The sequence below is a fragment of the Patella vulgata genome, chromosome 4 (assembly GCF_932274485.2).
Source record: "Patella vulgata chromosome 4, xgPatVulg1.2, whole genome shotgun sequence".
NCBI classification, from domain to species: Eukaryota; Metazoa; Mollusca; class Gastropoda; family Patellidae; genus Patella; species Patella vulgata.
This window is the reverse complement of record NC_065882.2, coordinates 59,992,476-60,014,464: the sequence shown is the minus strand read 5'-3', so window position 1 is coordinate 60,014,464 and position 21,989 is coordinate 59,992,476. Positions and strand designations below refer to the sequence as shown.

The 21,989-nt window shown below is 35.2% G+C and overlaps 1 long non-coding RNA gene across 1 annotated transcript in view; it reads left to right on the top strand.

Annotated features, from left to right (window-relative positions):
• Nucleotides 1-1,323: 1,323 nt before the first annotated feature.
• Nucleotides 1,324-21,989, top strand: part of LOC126819182 (uncharacterized) — a 69,705-nt gene continuing 49,039 nt past the window's right edge. Inside the window, exon 1 of the long non-coding RNA XR_007679538.2 lies at nucleotides 1,324-1,435. This is a non-coding gene — a long non-coding RNA (uncharacterized LOC126819182). The remainder of the gene's footprint in view (nucleotides 1,436-21,989) is intronic.

The following is a 21,989-nucleotide window of genomic DNA, read 5'->3' as shown; positions in this document are numbered from 1 at the left end:
AACAGATATAGGACAATGCCGTTTGGATTTTTCCGATGTACAGTGAATGGGATTTTGCTCATTATTCAGGTCACAGAAAAGAAAAGGTTATCTTTTCTTCATCCATTACTGTTAATCAGTTACAAAAAGACTCAAAGAGAAAAATTATTAAGTCGCAAAAAAACAAGCCAATATCTTATAACATTCGAAGCTCCTTATGGAAGTATTAGATTAAAAACATAAAGCAAGATTTAATCAGGCTTACGTGATCAAACGTTCCAGCAAGGATGAACTTCTTGTATTGTGATAAACATGTTAATGCCTTTAACCACAACATTTCTATCCTTTAAAAATAATGCTGATAATATTTTCTAGAAATGATTTCATAATTCGCAAAACTTGTTAATTGTTTATTATGCTCACCATGGATTTTGAATAGACTCTTTATCATACTGCAGGGGGGTGGGGGGGGTATGGCCGAATGATTAGCACGTGCGCGCTGTATCATAAGGCCTGTCATTTAGTCAATTGGCGTGGTTTCGAATCCCCGGTTGTACGTGACAAGAAGTAGGGTTGCCTGCCCAACCTCGTGGGTTTTCTCCGGGTCCTCCGGTTTCCTCCCACTGCTTAAGACCCGTACGCGCAAGCGAATTATTGAAATAAAATTAAACCATATGTTAGTCTCGAAATGACCTAGTTTGTGTCTAGTGGACGTTAAACCCCATCTCTCTCTCTCTCTCTCTCCCTCTCTCTCTCTCTCTCTCTCTATCTCTCTCTCTCTGGCGCTTTAAAATAACAAAAGTAAAACAATCATGAAAACGTATAAAACAAGTGAACTGATAATTTTTAAAAAAAAGAACGTACCTAGTATGTCCGCAACAGCCAAATTAACCAGAAAATAGTTAGCCGAGTTACTTCTCATTTTGGAATTCAAAAGAATCACAATTAAGACAAAAACATTACCAACGGTTGCTATTAGAAATATAGGTATATAGATGCATATTAAGATAATCGTTGCTGTGTCATTATTGGCTAGAGATGCTGTTTCCAAGTTTACACTCATATCCATACTATAGGAACAATTATTACCATCTTGGCAGTAATGGCTGTTTAAACTGTCATTAGTGTTCAAAGACATGATGAGATAATCGAATACAACCCAAAATCCACAATGTTAAATCAAAACACTTCCAAGTTCTTCTTTCATTTGGTGTAACATGTTTCAATAACAAAGCAAATAAAAAAAATGTATTCCGATAGTAGATAAAAATACCTTTATATATACCACGCTTTACGTCACTTAACAATCACGGTAACGGTAAAGTATACTGAAGCAGAACGATCCACGCTTATTTACGTCACACCATCGAACACGTCTCGGTCCAACCAAAGAAACTTAGTCAATGATGTCAAAATTGACTCTTAACAGGTGTTGCTGACTCAATATCCATTAAGAGTAAGTATGTTATTAATTATTGCACGAATCGTGGCATTAATAACATTAAACTAATTTCTTTGCTTTAAAATGGAGCATTGTTTAGTCATTGTACATATACACACCCTCTGTTCGCGGATACATGTCGGACCAACCTCGTGACCAGGGCATCACATCTCGGTGGCTATAACCTATAACTGACCGTCATCAATAAGTTTCCAAGTCAATGGTTTAATTAGTTGTTATTCGTTGATGAAATATCCAATAAATGCACCTGTTACTTGTACCGTCAAGATGGTAAGATTGTTGTTGAACGAGTAGCGGACTGTGTTCAAGTAGCGTACTAGAGGTAGTAGCACCAATGATATATCTTTACTAAAAGCTCAACATGTCATAGACACGATAATAAACTGTTTTAAGTAGCATACGGCACGTCGGCTGTACCAGGATGGAAATCAATACATGGTTTACAACCTCCAGAACTGAAATAGAAAATAATTATGTGAAATCACTGCACTAATAATACATCATTTTCCCCCTGTATAAAGTTCACATTGTTGCGATAGAGTAAATAAATATGCTGTGTAAAATTTCTTATATTAAGGCTTTATTGCCAAACAGACTTATTTCGGTCCTTGTTGAAAGACCTGGTATCTTGAGTATTGACTTATGTCATACCTCCTTTCCACTCTCTGTCGCCAGTTAATATTTTACAAGTCGTAAAACAACTGATGTATTTCCAATCTTGTAGGCTAATTAAGAAACCTGTGGGTCTTTGTTACTCGTTTCTCATAGCTGTAGCAGGGGCACGTGAAAAGCTAAATCTAGAGATTTTGAGGGATTTTCGATTTCTTCTCCAGAACCACATGGTTGTTTTCCACTAAATTTGGATGATATATTGCCTGGATTTTGTGAGTTGAGGAACAAGAACATACTCTGCCGAAATACTAGGAACATACACAGTCTTTTAACTCCTGATACGAGTCGATATAAACAAAACCCCACAAATAATCAAACTAGAGGGGGGGGGGGTGTTCCCCGGGACTTTCTGAACTGGTTTCTTATTATTAATAGTGCAGAAGAGTGGGTCTGGCAAGGCAAAACGTCTAATGGTTCGAATGGGACAAAAAGAAACGAGGTCCAACGGTTGCACATTAAGGATACTCTGACAGTTGGAAATCGAAATAGAGTTACATGTAGACCGTAGCGCAACTGTTCGAGTAAAATGTCCGTCAAAGCACACCACATGGCGTATAACCGTCTACATTAGCCCTGATGCAGAAAAGTGAGATGCTTAACAAACACCATTTTATTTCATTTATTAATTAAAGAGATTGGAATCTCTTGGATTGACGATTGAAAGCTGTTGCGAATCTGTTTTATTCATTAACTAGATAAACTTGTGGTCATAATATTGTCTTTTGTACGTATACATTAAATATGTTTTTACACTGAAAATAGCTCGAACAATAAATACTATCATTTAAACAGCTTTTATAGCTCTCATATTTCACAAAATCTCTTCGTTCTCTTGGCACTGATCGTTTGCAAGTGGTTGTTGGAAAACATTTGGTTAGAGAAGTAAATATAGTAAGATATTTCAAATTGTAACACTGCTCCAAATTCTACAGTACAGCTAAGTAACGCAACGGTACAATTGTATTTTAATAATTCGCATAGGATGTGTTAATAAACTGCTGAAATTATAACAGTATAGCTAAGCGATGCCATATGATCCAGATAAAGTAAGCACATATTGTCTCGTTCACGACACCTCAACAACTACGGATTATTTTATGTTGAATATCAAGCGTAAACTTTTGAGATGATTGACTAGACATTCAAAGGTGAGGACAAAGACATCTTATATACCATCCCATTATGGTTGTGGTGATGACTGAAAAGCTTTTAAGTGTAGAAAAACGTATCTTTAGTTTCATAATCGATAATAACAACAACGTCGAGGTGATGTGTAGGTGTTTATCTGATGTTCAAGGATATTTAAAATAGTTTTTGAACAAACAGGAAACTGGGATGCCAATTCACTGTGCTTTTTATAAGCTATAACCCAATTTGATTAGGTTGATTATTGACTGAAAGCATAAAAGTTTACGGATTTATGCTGATCCGTGATCGACAGATTGTCATATATACATGCCAGGCACTAGTATGGAACTTAATGGTGTAGCATGCTGCAAAATAGAGCCGAGCCGATCCGAGGGTCCAGAATTGCAGCTCTATGAGCTCAATCGAGATTAATTATAGAATCATTAACCTCCAATTGGAACCGGGTAATAGCATTGTTACAAAACCCCACAAGACAATGGTGGCCAATGGCTATTTCATTAATTTTTCTAAATAATCGTGATATATTTTAAAATTGATTATGTTATTTAAATTTCGGATTTTGAGGGATACCCCCACCCTGAACTTCAGCTGCGGAAAAACGGTATTGTGATCATGGGTCACCATACAAGCTGGATGTATGAGGCCGCCAAAAACTAATTTTGATTATTAGGACTTGATTCACAGCTAGGTGATAATATTCTTAGGTCTAGACAAAATAATTATACAATTACTTATGCCTTCGATCTTTACGAGATTTTGATATAAGGTACATATACGATATTAAAATAATAATAAGATTATATCTAAATAGAGGCAATAAGCAGAAGTTAAGATGATCTAATAATTGCTTCTGATCATTTGACCAAAGGAGATTTTCATATTTCCAGAGAGCTTTCCTGGTGAGTTTAAAACTAGGTTAATTCCGTTAGTGTCAGTTCTTGCAACCATATTTTACGTATTTATATAAATGACGCAAACAAATTCGGTTAATTCCACTGAAGTCAACAATAATAACTGTTGTACGAAACTAGTATGCGAACATTACATTTATGTATTTTATATATTTATTGATTTTCGGTTGTCGGTCATTTACCGATGGTTACTGTCTATAAGCATCAACTTCTAGAGAAAATAGGCCTTAAGTTCCACTTGCCACAAACCAGGGCATTTAGTAAAAGGGCCTTTCCCAGTGGAACACATACAACCCGGGAATCGAAACCACGCCATCCCCATCCCCATTCTAAAAATTTCAAGTTGAAATGACAGCTCTAGCCAGAGTAAATATTCAGAAAAGGTAGGTGCATTAATTCTATACACCAACAGTACAATGAGTTCAGACGTGACGCACTTCAATAAAACTTCAATTCAATTAAATCCATCCGACAAATACAATCTAAATGCTAATAACATTTGTAGAATCTAAAATTAGATGGTTTGGATCTGTCTAATATTGAGAAATAATTACATTTTCAAATCTTGTAGTCCATAAAACTCAGGGAACACGATTAATTTGAAATGTTAACTGGTTGAGTAGTCTCGCTCATCATGCCTACTATATTCGTACAACTAGGCACACGAGGCTATGGATTCCATGTAAACTAGTGGACAAGGTGGTGATCTTGTTGGTAAATCGTGCATCCGTGTAATTTTTTTCAGACAGATGTCTAATAAATTAAGTTAACATATACTCAAAGAGAAATGTATAATCTAGTTAATGTTATTAATGTGGTGTCACTAACCCTATTAAGCTTTGTTTGAGTGTTCGTATCAACCTCGGCAGCTCTAACTTAATTATTCACTTTATGGTTTTCAATAACCTAATTTGAGCACTCTCGGAGAATCAAATATTTGTTGGTATAACTATTCTTTATCAACATTATTCATTCTCACATTAAAGCGCGTATCTTTTGAAATGGGTATAAATGTGTCTTATATTATTATATAGGATATTAGGATCCAATATTTTCACGTCAAGATAACATCGATATTGACTGAAATGGACCAATATTGAATTCTAATTCGTGTTTTTGATTTCTAATGTTTTGAAAAATATTGAGTTTGAGATTTAGCCCCTTTAAAGTGAATTGGTTTATTCAGACACTAGATTCATGAATATGAATTGGGGTTTAACGTTTTACTTTTCTGCATCGAATGGCATACGCTCCATATAGTATGTTATGGGGGTAATTTTGCACAGACAGCGGCGTTACCAACGACTTTAATTTTGAATTCCAACTGTCAAGGGTTCGACCCTGATGTGAGCCGAGAACGTTCCTCGGAATTACCCAGGCGTGCTTGGCAAAGGGCTTTAGTCGTTCGAGTGGTACGAAATCCGCTATTCAGTGAAAACCACTGAGAAGTAAATCCATTGCATTTTGTTTCATTTCAAAAGTCAAGGTTAATTAGAAAAAAATAATCTCGGAATAAAGGAGCATGGACAGTCGTCGGCCCAATTGCTTAAATATAACGTAAGTGGCACTGTCACCATAGTGAATTTCGGAAAATTACCCCTTGGTTTACATTGCAGCCACATCTTCTTACAGAAAATATCAGATAGCTAAGCACGAAAGCACTAGTTCTGACCAAATAGATCTTTAAAAATATAGAAACAATTATGTCTGCTAAATTGCTAAATGTAATTTCTATACTAACAGTTTTCTTGTCTTTGCATTCACCGGATTTTAGCTCGAGGAATGGTATGATAAAAACAATACTCCCAAGTAATTATTCACGTTAGTAAGAGAGATGTTCAACAGGTTCCTTGGCTATCACCAAAGGATCCTTTCATCTCGAAATTCCGGAAATTAACAAAGATAAAGCACAGAGTGTGAAGATTTGAGTAAAATAAGATGTTCTACAAAAAAGAGAGCCGTACACTGAATCCCGATTGCCACTGACAAAATACCCCTCCTTTCGTTTGTTATCCCATTTTTGTGTGTGAAATAGCTTTATTTATATCGCAGACAATATCCCATTTATGTATTTATAGCTAAAATAAATGAAATGGGGTTTAACGTCCCACTGTTCTGCTCCGACTTGGCTATAATGAAAGACGGGTAGGGCTAAAATAGAAAGGGGTGAAAATGAAATGAATTGCGGTTTAACGGCCTACATTTATGCACTGACTGGGCTAATGAAGACGGGCGTACCCCATACAGTGTGCTTATTTCGAATTCCAATTGTCAAGTGTTCTTTTACGTGCACACCAACGTGTACACGAGACTTCGGTTTTCCGTCCCATCCAAACGACTAGACAGGAAAGTAGTGTATGTATCTTTTCATCGCATTGCAGCAATGAAAATAAATATTTTTGAAAACGGTGAATGATGATGAATATCAGTGAATCATTCATTTCATCTTTGTGACTACGCAATCACTCAAATCAGTAATAAAAATTCATTATTAATAAATTGGTCGATATACAAAAGGCATGATACATGTACTGTATATAAGTTTATAAATTCAACTCTCAGGTTTATATGCCAAACAATACTACATAGCCCTGAAGACGCCGAAAGGCCGAAAGATCTTGGCAAATATGTAAATGTAATTAAAATAGTCTTATCAAAGGGTGTGATACATGTAATCTCATCATGGATCATATATATTATATATATATCATTATGCATCATATTGTCACCTGTCTATATGTACGTCATTGGATTGCTAATTTTATATTATTCCGGTTGGTGCAGAAAAGTGAGACATTAAATCTACACACCTTTACGATTTTATATGGAAAGCATCATTATATTATCACACCACGTTTTGCGTCGTAATAGATACAATAACTCACGTCGTTTCGCATTTAACAGTTCTAAAATAGGTGTACTGTATTAAATACGACTATTGTTAATTTAAATAAGTACTTAAAGATACATTATGTAAGATTTAGATAAAGATTTATAATCCAAAAATAGATATTCTTAGCCAAGTTATCAATGTTCGTAGTTTTGACAAGATTTGTGCATTGATTGTGTATTATCGTAACTATGGTACTGGTATATTTGAGGCTTCGCCTCGCTTCGCCATATTTACATCTAATCATTAAATGGCGAAACCGTTCTAATCTAGTTAACATCTCTAGTATCCGATGGCATCAAGAATTGATTATGGTCTTATGTTAAAAAATGTCTAATTAACAATTTATATAACATTTAAGACCTAAAGAAAGAACTGCAATAGGCAAACTTAGCTCTTGAATAATGTATCTTTATTCGAATGATTATTATTATTTCTGTCTTAAGACACAGATTGAAACAAATGTGAAATAATTGGAAAATAATGTAAAGTTTAAATGGTTATAACTTACGTTAGAATCGTTTGATTTTTACAATTTTAGACCAAAATGTTTTTATACAAGTACTATTGATTTGATTGTTTATTGCCTTAAACCTGATATATAATATTTATTCTGCCATGTTGTGCTTTAAACCATAATACGATCATTAAAACTTCAGCTGTAAAAGAAATTCCCTTTTAAAGCACCCAGTTGTCAAATTGACGTCCATATATATAAACACTGGAACTGAACACTTTGAGTTTACTGTGTTATATGTCAAAATCATGGAGCTCCTTACATTCGGTACTGCCGCATCAATAAAGTCTTAAATAGAGAATAGAGTGGAATACTTGCAAGATGTGCAAACCAATCTTTAAAGACACATTATGTAACATTTAGAAAAAAAAGCTGACCCGTCATGCTATAATAGCGCAAAAATAGATAATGTAAATTAAAAAAATGGAAATTTTCATTCAAATTACTTCATACTGAGCCAAGTTATCACTGGTTGTAGTTTTGGCAAGATGTGTGCATTTTGGTAACCCGGGCACTGGTATATTCGAGACTTAGCCTCGCTTTCCCATTTACAAATTAAATTTTTAAATGGCGAACCGTTCTAATCTAGTTAAGACCTCGAGTATCCGATGCCATCGAGAGTTGATTGTGGTCTTGTTTTGTTAATAAATGTCTAATTAATACTAATAGTTTATATAACATTTCAGGCCTCAAGAAGGACATGTAATAGGCCGATTTAGCTCTTGCATAATGCATGTTTAAAAAATAAAAAAGTCCTATTTTCAGAAAATTTAGTATGACTACGGGATGGTGGGTTGGGGGGGGGGAGGTCCAATATCTATGTAAAATTAAGTGAGTAATGCCATAAAAGCAGAATTTGGCTGGACAGGCAGCACAATGTCTACGTTTTCAACTATTGGTCTTACTTTTTCAAGGAAATGCGGTTCCACTTATCATTCTGTTTCATACGGGGTGTTTGTATGCGGGTGGGGTGGGGTGGGGCACAATATCTATGTAAAATGAAAGGATCTTAAAGGAGCTATGTCTCTAACTCAATATTTTTCATAACAGTCGAAATTAAAAACACAAATTAGAATTCAATATTAGTCCATTTCAATCCATCATGATGTTGTCATATTGCCGTGAAAATGTGGGATCCTAATATCCAATATTTAAGACACAGTGAACGTTTTAAAATACGGTACACGAGTCGTGTACCATATCGTTTCGGACGCAAAATCAATGAAGAAAGAAAAATTACAATGTGACAGTAAATATATTAATGGCTGATTCAGAAATGATAGAATAATAATAAAACAGGGCGTTTAGAACGGACGAAGCAGGCGTAAACGACTGTCGTTCAGTTTGGACTGTTCATGTATTTCACCGAACATAATTGATTAGAAATTACATTTATTTTTAAAAAATTGAATATAAATAACTTTATTTACACTCATTATACATTAATATGTGCTTTTAGATCCATTTATGGCTCCAAAAAATAGAGCACAGTGTCTATGTTTTCAAACTATTGATCTTACTCTTTCTAGAACATTCGGATCCACTTATCATTTTAGCTAACAAATCATATTGTATTTGTGTTCAACAGAAATCCAGGATCTTCGGTCCTAGGTTTTTAAACTGGGTTTATGAAATGCGAGAAAGAACCAAGAAATTTCATCATGACCACCATGTATCATGGGACGTCATGTCTAAATATTAAGACCCCATTGGGCTTATTCATGTTACATTTACAAGTTGGAGAGAACACGGTGGCATACTGACATTCAAAATCATTATTGCTCAACCCAAGTCACGCCATTAGAATCAAATGAACATTTTCTTGAAGATATTCAGCTTTTGCGTGATGGGTTGGGTAACGGTAAAGGGGTCCAAAACGTTGCATTTTTACATCTCTGTACAGCACCCCCGTCGGAGCGAGAGGAAGAAAGGGAGAGCTAGCGAGCTGTTATCTCTTGATTGAACATGAAAATCAGTTGTATTGCCTATCTAGCGTCATGCAGTTGCGTGCGGCTAGGTGGTAGAGGGGGGCTATCAGAGATCTCGCTTTGGTCAACCGAACCTAATAATTAATGTGGATGATTTATATTTAGTTTGAATAAAACATGTCTTTCTTCTCACATTACTCAGTAGTAGGCCTTGTACGTAGACCTCTGTACGCCACTGGCCTCGTGGAGTTTTTAGTTTTGTATAATTGCCTTTTAGCACGGTGCTTGAAATTTAGAGCCCTGCATAATAATATTTGCGCACTACAGATTTTGCTTTAGGTCTTATAAGAAGTTGGCTCATAGCTTTGAACTCCATCTAAATTCGAATGTGCAAATCAATTATTGTCAGAATTATTCCCCATGTCATAGAAACGGTGTAATCCCTCTACGAATCAGAACTATTTTTTTTTTCAAACTTGCTGTCAAACTATCTATGACTTGTATCATGGTAAAGAATAGTTATTGTCAAATCGCGTAGATATGATATTATATATAATACATTCATTTGTATATTTTTAGACAGTTTTAGTTACACAGTTCCACGTATCTATTGTTAGATAATTAAACTAATTAATACAATAAATTATATAATTGTACATAGATATACCTGTTATAAAATTGTATGACTTGGTCAACTTACTTTAGTTGGCTAAATATGAATCGCATTCTCAATTACTAATCATTAGTTCATCACCATTATCTTAATTAAACCGGAGTTCACTGTAAATATTGTGTAAGAGACACGCGTCCCACAACCCAATTCTCAAGACTTCAAGCATGTTATTTTTAAATGGGGAAGGTTCGGGGTTCGATCCGGATGATGGCCGAGAAAGTTTCCAGTGTTGTTTCCCCTTGTCAGTGATACAGGACAGGGGGCCTTGGGAATTCAATTGCAGTCCGAGCAATTTTTATCTTCATTTTCCCGGGTAGAGCAAAAAATGTAGGATGTTAAACCACACTTCATTCGTTGGTTTGTTCGTTTTTCTACTATAAGTGGCCGCGTGTGCTGGACTACTATTGTTTTGTGGGTGAAAAAAAACCTAATAATATTTTTAATTAGTTTATCGTATTGATGTAAGATGTAATAATTTTTGACTACAAACTGACAAAAACACATTTAGTCCATTAGATAGTAATCCCATCAGGACAAACACACGGAGATAAAGTCAATATAGTTTGTGGGTTAATTCAGTTTTAACAATGAGTGGCAATCGGATTAGATGTAGAATAATGAGTTATGGATTATGTCAGTAATATCAGTGTTATGTGATAATTTAGTAAACCGGTAATGGTTAATACCCCATGGGGTTAAAGATGGTCGGGCTTCGTAGACTATTTTGCAGACATGATTATGAATAAATTTTTATAATAATCATCGCAGAACACTAAATACGAAAAATATGCTTCTGTATTCTATAACACGTACAAGATTAATTTGTCACTTTGTATCTATTTTATGATTTTGCGATATTGTTGAATCTATCTTACAATTTCGTTTCTTTTTCCAAATTTTAGAATACTTCAGAAATAAGACGAAACACAAATGACTTCTGCGTTTAAAGGGGTCGTCCTAAATATATTATAGTGAATCAAGAAGACTTAGAAACATTAAGTCCTATTTGAAATTCTGTGGCACCTTTTTGCAGAACACATGGTTGACGATAATGTGTCTACAATTTCCGTGCGACCCCCCAATTGTCTGGATAAACATGTCTAGGGCTAGGGCTAGGTTTAGGGTTAAGGCTAGTGTTAGCGCTAGCCCTGTCCACAAATATCACGTTAAGTGAATTGACCACGTTAAGTGAATTGATCACATATTAAGTAAATCGACCACTTTAAGTAAAAGACTACTTCAGAATGGTTAAAGTTGTTTGGCATATAATTTTATCAACGGATACCCTGTGAAATCTGCGGTTTCCCCTTTAATCCAGAATGACCCATTTGCGCTGACGATAAAAATGATAAATAAAGGCAGGGTATAGTACTAAATACATTGGCTTTCGAAGATAACTGCTGTCTTCATGAATTATTCTCTTAGTATTATGTATTATTAAACCTACTTGTTATAGAAATATAGATATTGATAGACAAGAAAATAATATTAAAAGATTTCATTAGGTTTATTACTTTTAACATATTCCAGTCTCCTTTTATTGTTATTCATATCGACCTGTTTATTGTATACTAATACAACTAACAATAGTTCTGTTTTATCTGTAATTATAAGTTGTTTAAATGAATAGATTTGGAATTATATCCTGATACCATTTCCCCAAATATGAATGGGTCTTTAGACTAGACAATAAGAATGAACCGACATTAGCATTTTTATGACGTTTATAATTAAAACACACGATGCTTGTCATTAAAACATAGGTTGCCAGCTAACTACAAATACGACCCCCCAATCTTAGTAATGCAAGTAGTTTTTCAATTTATTCACGGTTAACTGTTTTTTGATAAAATATGTATGAACTTTGTTGCCAGATTTTCTAAACGATGTCCCCACTACACATCCACTACACTCCATGGATAAATTATCACTTGTTATTAAAATCAAACGATCCTAACCAGTGGTCAAATACATAGCCCAGTGGACGAATTCCGTAAAATCCAGTGATGATAGCTCGTGTTAAATGAAAATTAGACTATGATAAAAATCGAAACATTCGGCTGGGCGAAATAGATCTGTAAAAATAGCAGACACAAACATAACATAGCGATCTGTGACATGGTGAAACGTCTGAAATGATATATTGTGATTCACCAACTCCAAGCAATATATATATTTGAAAAATAAAGCTTGGAAAACCCTGTTGCAAAGGAATTTGGGTGCCAAATCTCCGTAAGACTTCTTTGATAAAGGTTCACAGGGAACTGGAAATGTACTTTGTTTTCTATGGCCGTTTAAATGGGCGTATAAAAACAAATATCATAGTCTAGGAATATAAAACTATAATCAGGTATCTCATTCTTTTATGTATTTAAAAACGATTAAAATTAAACATGAAAGTAGTTTCCTTTAAAACGTTCAATTACATAGGTCCGGATGGGTGAATAACTGAATGAACGAATGTCAACGGTAGTACTTCAATCTAAGTACTAAGTACTGCTAGGATAGTGGCGAAATCACCTAGATCCATCACTCCGATTCTAAAGGATCTCCATTGGCTGCCTGTTTCTTCCCGAATAGATTTTAAGCCCCTTAATGTGACTTTCAAATGTGTAAATGGCACCGCTCACAAATATCATTGTAAACTTGTTGAATCTTACAATCCATCCAAAAATCTACGATCGAAATCTCTCAATTAACTGATCATACCAAATTACAGGATGACAACTTTTGATTATCATTCGTTTAAAGTAGCTACTGCTAGAAGGTAGAACTCATTAGCTATTAACCTACGATAATGCACCTCATTACCGTCATTTAAGAAACTTTTAGAACCGCATCTGTTTCAAACAAGTTATAACCGAGAGCTAAAGACTTTATGTAGATATATGTTTTGTCAAGCGATACAAGCACAATATTTGTGGAGTTTTGGCGCTATAGAAATGGACATTTATTATATGAATTTTGTTTGGGTTGGTACAATCGCAGCATGTAGTCATAAGTGAAATACGTTATTGATAACATGGATGGGAAGCAAACAAAGTACAATGTTCTTGTTGATAAACTCGATTGTTACTCTACAATGAGTACACAAGACATTTATCTTGAATAGTCTGTTAACAGAACAAAGACTCAGTAAAGATAATATATTTTGAATTGTAGTAACTTTGGGTTAACTTTAAGATCTGAATTAGTGCCCTATATTCAAGTGTTAAGATAGATACCGCTGGTTGAACGTGGACGGTTAAACCATATCATCATCTATAATGCTAGGTTCCACTGTCGTTACGATAGGATGGTCATTGAGTCCACTATCTGGTACATGTAGATATGTTCGAATACCTTTAGATACGATTGCTACGACTGACCACAATATATGATCAGACCTGATGAGATCACCACGATTACTCCACGATTAAAACCACGATTTCAATTGTAGCCCGAATCGTGATAGTTGGAACCTAGCATTAACACATCTGTAAAGATTATGAGGTACCCCAAATTAGACCCAAGATCTCTGAACACACCTTGACAGTGAAAAAAAGTTGGATCCGCTCTTTCTCATAGGGAACGTTAAATTCCCGTAGGGTGGGGCTCAACTGCAGTGTTTGAAAAAATGTACCGAAGGGTAGAACAATCATGGACTGGATCAGATACAACACTTCATAGTTTGGTCTAAATACGCACGATTCGGTACCAACGATAGATGAATTGGCAATACTGCAGTTTTGGTGGTATAGTCAATGTATAATATGGGGCCATGTCGAATGGTTCTAAACTTATTCTAATTCCATGACTCTGCAGGGTATCCTGTAGTATACAGAAGTAAAAGACTATGGTGACAAATTTTGACAGTATAATGTGGAATGAATTATAAATATTTAATGTGGTTTCGTTTTAATAGCCCCATTACATTTCATAAATCTGTGGCTATTAACGGACTGTCATCGATAAGTGTAAAATACACACCCACGAGCTGTTGTTGTTGATGATATCCCAAGTATCTCCAAATTATTAAAATTGCGGTATAGTCGTGGAGCACAATAAGAAATCCAATAAAAACCATATTCGATTACTTTCAAGACAATTATATATCATTCATTGCTGACATACGATACCTAACCTATTTCTGCAATAATACCATCTATGATAAGAGTTTCTCTCGGTGGTACTAACTCTTAACAACTTTTATTGTACTAAAAGACTAAAGTGACAATTTCTGACTGAATAATGTGGAATGAAATATAAATGTTTAATGTGGTTTCGTTTTAATGGTCCTTCTGATCCCTTTTCCGAGATGGAATGATATTGCGTATCTGAATAACACGTGTCGAGTGTTAATCAGTATTAACATTATATTCCACTGTTTGACAATACATCAGAATTTGTAATTCCACTTAACCTCTCATGAAAAATATAGGATAAAACTTGTCATGTCTTAAATAATTTATATGATTTTCTTTTAATCAAAGTTATTATTATTGCTATCGATTTATATAAAGGATGACCCTAGTTCTAACTCTCTGAAAACATACTCAATGACCACTTCACTGTCGTATATATCAAAGTTGTTACATATCCAGCTGTTTTGATGGCACTTTCACGTAAACTTTATCCGAGCTTCGATTTATGGAAAAGACCAAACAATTTATCAGGGCTTCTTTCAACTATTAACGTCTAAACGGTATCATTGCTACTAATTTATTAGGGAATAACCCAGTTTTAATTTTTCAACAACAAGTTTAATTACCTCATCAATTTGCTGCGAATAAAAGGTTGCATTCAAAAATAATGACCACTTCAATCTGTCTGGTTATCAAAAAACGTTAACTTGTTTTGATCTTTCGTTGATGTCATATTTAATGGCTTATTTTTAATTGTTTAAATGCCTTCTATACTCTTTTGACCAAACATTGATGCAAATCTAATGGCATATACCCAATCGCACTCATGATTCGGGGTAAAATAAAGTGCCGAATTATCTTATTATGTGTTCAAATGATAAAGAAAGCTGGGTACTTTTCGTATAGTATTTTTACTTTTCTTAAAACTCCATACACATTTTAGTTTCTTACTGTTGAACAAAATCTTTCATACCTTAACACTGGTATTAACTTATCCTTCAAGTGGGTGGATATGGATGCCTTGGATCACAAGGTCTGTCGTTGAGTCAAGATGCGTGGTTTCGATCCCATATGTGTACAAAACAAGGAGTAGGGTTGACTGCCTAACCTCGTGCCCCTCCCCGCACACAGGCAAATTATTGAAATACAAAATTTTACATAATTTTAATCACTGAATGGCGTAATTTGTATTGAGTGGAAGTTCTTGCTATAATAATTCAAAATAGTTATGAGTGTTTCAAGTTTTGAAAAGACGTAGCTTTGAAGTACCATTACTACGATTATAAACAAAGTCTTCGATTTTAGGCTTGTCGTGTGAATATATGTCTAAATAATTATTTATGTAACATTTGAAGCCAGAAAAAAAGAATTGTAATAGGCATATTTATATCTTGTCTAATGTATCTTTAAGGCATAAATTATGACCATAGCTGAATATTATTTTGAGGTGAACGCCTTACTCGTACCTAGTATGAAAAAAGACCATAAACTTTGAATTATGTTCCTTGGTCCTTGTGCATGCTCCTTGATAAAAAAAAAGATGGTTGCCGGTATATATACGTCGCTTTGTTAAAATCTCGATTATCCAATTTGCAATGTCTTATGAAATCATTTAAATTTTGTCCGTTAATCATTGTTCTACTTTCATCCGCATGTACAGCAAACGTGTGTTAGCTAGGTGAACTCCTCGAGAGAAGTGATATCACGTGGTCTAGAAAGGGTAAATATATTCTAGCTCGTTCATAACACATCACTTTTTATTGCTAATCGGAGACGTGAATCAGAAGTGGAAGCTACTGGGTCTGTATCGGATAGTGTTATCCCTTTCTGCAAAATATCTTAATCTTCCATCTTTAGAAGTGGATCTATTTAATACAAGTTTTTTCAAGTGTTTATGTGATATACGTGATTACTTGTGATGTCTTCAGGAACATTATGAATTAAACCAATTAACTCTTCGACAAATTGAATAGAATCCTTTCCACTCATTTCTCTTGCGCATAGCTTAGAAACTATCTGTTGTTATGGTCTGTCAGGTCTGTAAATTGGTTCGTTTTATGTGGCATATGTGATTCAGGCGAAACATCAAAGATTGAAATCGATGATTATATTTATTCCACGTTGTCATTGTTCGTTAGCCCATTTCAACCCCGATGATCCAAATAAAAACTGTTTTTAGAACTTCGAGAAGTACTTATTAAGTTAAATTGTTTGTCTTAGAGATAAGCGTTTATATGGCCAGGCAATGACAGTTAGGATTTAAATTTCTCTGAAATTGTCCATTAATACACCCAACTGATATAAATAATAAAATGTCTTTTTGGTTGTTTACAATTATATTTAAATGTGCATTACCATATTATTTGAATGAATAAAACTGGTAAATTTGGGGTGAACGATTCTTACTGCTGTGATACTATTAGTCTCGGTCACCCAGAACCTCCTACAACATATGGAGGGTCTGGGAAGGTTGTCAATATTTGACGTAAAGTTTATTGCCCATGCGTAACCGGGAGTTTGGTTTTTAATGTGGTTGATTATCCAGTCTCTTTAGCCAAGTCAAGTAAGAGTTGCGCCCCTTCCCACAATAAATCCCATAATTCTTGCATTAATATAAACAAACATGAATCGTGACGACGAATTAGGATTAATTTTAAAAGCATAGATATGGCCCATGAAGAGAGAAATTTTACAATAAAAAATTAAGAGTGTTAGATATTGAACTCGCATGCAATCAAATGGATTTTTTGAAATGACATACTTAAATTAATTTCATGGGCGTAAACATCTTGTTTTAAGAGGAGTTACCTCCCTTAGACATTGTTTATGATAATGTGAAAGACCGGATTATCTAGCTAATTTTTCTTTCTGGATGATAGAGACTATGATACTATCTGAAAACGTTTTGATACAATTTACAAGAAATACAAACTCCACGTGGATTTGGCCTAAACTGTCCAAATTTCACAACGTCTACACACTCGCCGATGTTATCGTGATGGTGGCAATTATCAAGTAACACACAATAAAGGAATGGATACCGCTACACAAATCTTGTCATTACTTTTGAACGCTCAATATTTTAATTTCATATTTTCAGATAGGTAAATAAACTATATTGCCCCAGATATTTTATACAGTCAAATGGCAAAATACAATATCATCTTTTAAATAATCTTTATTTCGCTGCTCCAATACACACTTAGCTATTATTCATCTTTCTGTCTTTTATTTCAATGATTTTACTATAAAAATCTTCATAAATATTATATGTGCAGAATTTAATGAGGTAAACGATTATATTAGTCAATTTCAGTGAATAAAACATGTTGATAACTGCTTCTCCCCTAGATTCTGCCAATCAAAATATAGTTACAATGATAAATTCTATGACTCATACGAAGAAACGACATAACTTTTTTTCCAATATTTTTATCGCTTATATTGATATTTCTTTTTCTGCCCATCGGTTTTTTATTATCAATAAAATTGTCTGCCATTGTATCGCAGCAAACTATATAGGTTAACGTTTCCAAATAACAACATGAAATCAACTATACGTTATATCCGTCATGCAATTCGGGTTTTAAGTTTTGGGTTGAAGAAATTAAGTGCACATTCTGTACAGCAGTTTGTTTCTGGTGTTATTTCTGCCAAGCGTCTCGGGGTGACATATCTTCTCGGTTTATGACATTCAATCTGTCTAATTACCTGACCACTCATTTTGCTAATGACGTGTTGGGAACGAACGATATATTCCTTCGAAAGCCAGGTCATCTAATCGAATCCGAAACTTATTGCTATTGCCTCCAACTGTACAACAAGACCCTGCAAATTTAATTTACTGTTATGTAGTATTAAAGATACTTTCCCACAAAAGTATTTATCGGATGGTTATTTCCAATAAAAGTATGGCAATTTTGGTATATATGGAAAGTAGAAACATTCAATCTTACTACAAAAATACTGCATTCACTGAAAAACACCCATGGAGCGCATACAGGACAAAAATGTAAGGGTTTCCCTAACCGGCAACCCGACGATTATGGATTTCTGTTTGAGTGACGTCAGAGGTTGCACGCGAAGATTGTCTGATTAGTGAGTGCTTGATGTATATGTTAGTAACAGCAGTTTGAGATAAAAACCACGGAAAAAGACGTAGGCAGAGGATAAACCGACAATTTAATTAGGCTTCGATATTTATGATAAATAAATAGCGATTAAAGACTACACCCTCTGGTATATGCAATGAACTCTCCTCCGGCTTCGCACTCGTTGCTAGGTACCGCATCGGCCAAGTCACGTGACACAAATATGACCCCTTTGAACATATTTTTATAGCAGGGGTATGCCCTCACGATTACAATGTTTTGAGAAGGATTTGAAGCAAAATTTTGATGAATTAATTATTTTGAATATGTTTTTAGTCCAAATATATCATCAAATCACACAGCTTGTACACGGGACGGTATCTTTAACTATACTTTTTAGGCCATCGCTATCAGGGCCATCTAAGGATACACTGTATATACGTTTGGTGGGACAGGAGGTGCGCGGTGGTTCGGTGAGTAAGGCGCTGTCTCACTAACCACGAGATTGAAGGTTCGATTCAGGCGTTGGTCGAGGAAGATCTCCGGCTTCCCCCTGTCACTGGTGCAGGGGGTGGAATCTCGCAGAGAACACCATCTGGTCGTTTGGATAAGACGACAAACTAAGTCCCCCCCCACACACACACACACACACGCACCCGTGTACATACTGGCGTGCACAAAAAGTTAGATTTCGGACCAAGAGTAACAGGCGTGTGTCCAGGATCCGTTGCTGTTTGGATTAGGACACTCGGATTTTTCAAAGGTTGCAGCTGACAATAATTTATACGAAATTGCAGGAAAGATGTCAGCTATTTGTATGTTTTAGGTTATGTCCAAATATACAATGCCACTACAAGATAAGATGGATGAGATTGTTCTAACCTCCTTCCTATTCACCATTGGTGTATTAATACTCTCGTATTGATCCTGATATTTTATTGTTCTGCACGTTCAGGCTGAAATTATTTTCCAGTTGGTGGATTTCAAGGTTTTCAAACTGATGGGTCTCTATGAGCCATAAATATGTAATTTAAACGAGCTTCAAAGGAATGGTATAATGCGTAGAATTCTTATTAAATCAAATCGAATGCTTGCTCTTCATAGGAATAAATCCTGCGAAATTGGAAAGCATAAATTCTCAATATTTTTAGTAATGTTATCTGCATGAACTGACAGTTTTTTGGAGAAAAACGCGGAAATGTGATGAGACAAGCATGCCTGTGATCAGCGGGGGTGAAAAACGAGATATTTCACGAAAAGAAAGCCGAGAAACTAAATATGGATTTGTTATAGGACAGAGGTTTGATCTTTATTCTCGTGGGTTATCAAAACACCCACGGTTTTGTTGGTCGCTCTATGAAATTCTGTTATGCATAAAATACTGAATTACCATGATGTCATTGGTGATTGGCACTCGGGTTTATAATATGTAGATTTCATCTTTTGGTCCATTTATTTTTCAAGTCATTGTCTTTTCTGCAAGAAATTGAAATATTAACTGACAATTTGATCGGCGTGTATAATAATATGAGTACTGTATAGGAGGACAATAAATAATACAAAACTGTCTGTAAATTAGCATGATGTCATAAATGATTGTCCAGTGTAATGTTTACTTGACAGCCAGGTCTATAATATAATCGGACATGAAAACCGACCCTTGTGAAAAACAACTATTGCTAATCTTTACCATTCTCACCATAAAGATTATTCCGCAATGAATGATTTTTATCATCACCAATTCGTGTCTGTACATTCTATACGTAGAATGTTTCATGGCGGGCTGTTGTCCCACCAAATGTTGTCAAAGATATGTTTTTTTTCCTACCAATTTAAAATTCAGAAATATAAGGGGGAGGGGGGATTCTACGATTCCAGGGCAAATCAAATCATCGGCGATATCTTGTGACTCGGAAACGGTTACCAGTAATCTATTATTTCGAGTTGTCTTGAGATGAGTAAGTTAGCGCTATGTTAACATGGTGGTCGTCTGCTATTAATTGTCGATGTAGTAGACGAAAACCCTTGATTTGCTGTCATAAGTAACATTTACACCACCTCGTTACAATCTTCTCTATTAAACTCACAATTAGTCGAGACTGGATATTCCTCATTATGATACATGCTTAGTAATTGGATGTAAGTATGCAAAGCTATTCCATGATCATCTTTAGTTTATTCATAATTCATTCAAGGGACAAGTTCCACACTGATCAATGGGACAAATTCGAACCGTAAATTTAAAAAGCAAATCCAACCAAAAGTGGATCTAGTGTGCAGGTTATAAAATGTGGTCCTACCCAGATTGTTCTGACACGCATGACCTGCCATAACGGTTGCTCTGAAGAGAACTAGATTTTGGATCATGCTCTTGACTTAGTTCGCAATACTTGGAACACTAAAATGCCTTTATTGGAGAGTTTGTGTTGCTGTACAACACATTATCCGTTTCTTTCTCTGTGTTTGTATTACAAATGGAATCTTTTTCATTTTATGTTCGCTGTATAGATTCGTCTTGTTTGTGGTTTACGAAAGGTAACTAAATGAATGATAGTGGAAGAGGCATTTATTAGCTGTAACGAACGTTGCCGATGAATCTTTCGAGGCAAAGACCAAGTAACCTTAACCTCTCTTGTAAGAGAGAGATGGGGTTTAACGTCCACTCGACACAAACTAGGTCATTTCGGGACTAACATATGGTTTAATTTTATTTCAATAATTCGCTGCGCATAGGGGTCTTTAGCAGTGGGAGGAAACCGGAGGACCTGGAGAAAACCCAAGAGATTGGGACAGACGACCCAACTCCTTGTCACGTACAAAGGAGGATTCGAAACCACGCCAGTTGACTCAATGACAGGCCGTATGATACAGCACGCACGTGCTAACCATTCGGCCATCCAACCCCCTAACCTCTCTTGCAAGGGACTAGATAAGGATTTCTCTCCCGAACCATGGTTGTTCTGACCAGGTCATTTAATTAGCATTCAGGTGGTGAGGAATTGCCACATTTTTTCGTATTTCTAGTTCCACGAAAAAAATTAAGCAATTCCAAAGAGCATTTTTAAAAATCATTGTGTTCATATACAGGTTATAATAAAAATATTAAGAAAATTCTCACAATAAAATTTCTTGGAACTTCTTGCCGGCGGACAGATGATCCACGTTAGATAAATTATATCGAGAATTATTCTACTTGTCATATATTATTATGTCAGTAAAATAATTTATCTAACTTGCAAGACAGACTGAAGACAAAAATCATCAGTTGCAATGTCAGTTTGTACTTTTCCATAAAATGAATTTGTTTACTACATGTTTCTTAAGAACTAACGGCCTTTAATTTTAATATTAATGACAAACTCTGTTCTATGAAAAGTACTTTTATCGTCATAATGCACGGATTAAACTGTGTTAAGTACTAGTGTTTTAATAGGGCAAACATCCTCATTTACAAAAAGAAAACTTCCTTTTCAGCGCTTAAGCAGCGCCATTTCCTTGTGCGTTATGCCGGGCTCATTATGACAAAACATGTACAGCCGTAAGACGTATACACAAGAGAGGAGATATTGACGGCATTCGTCCAACAGATGATG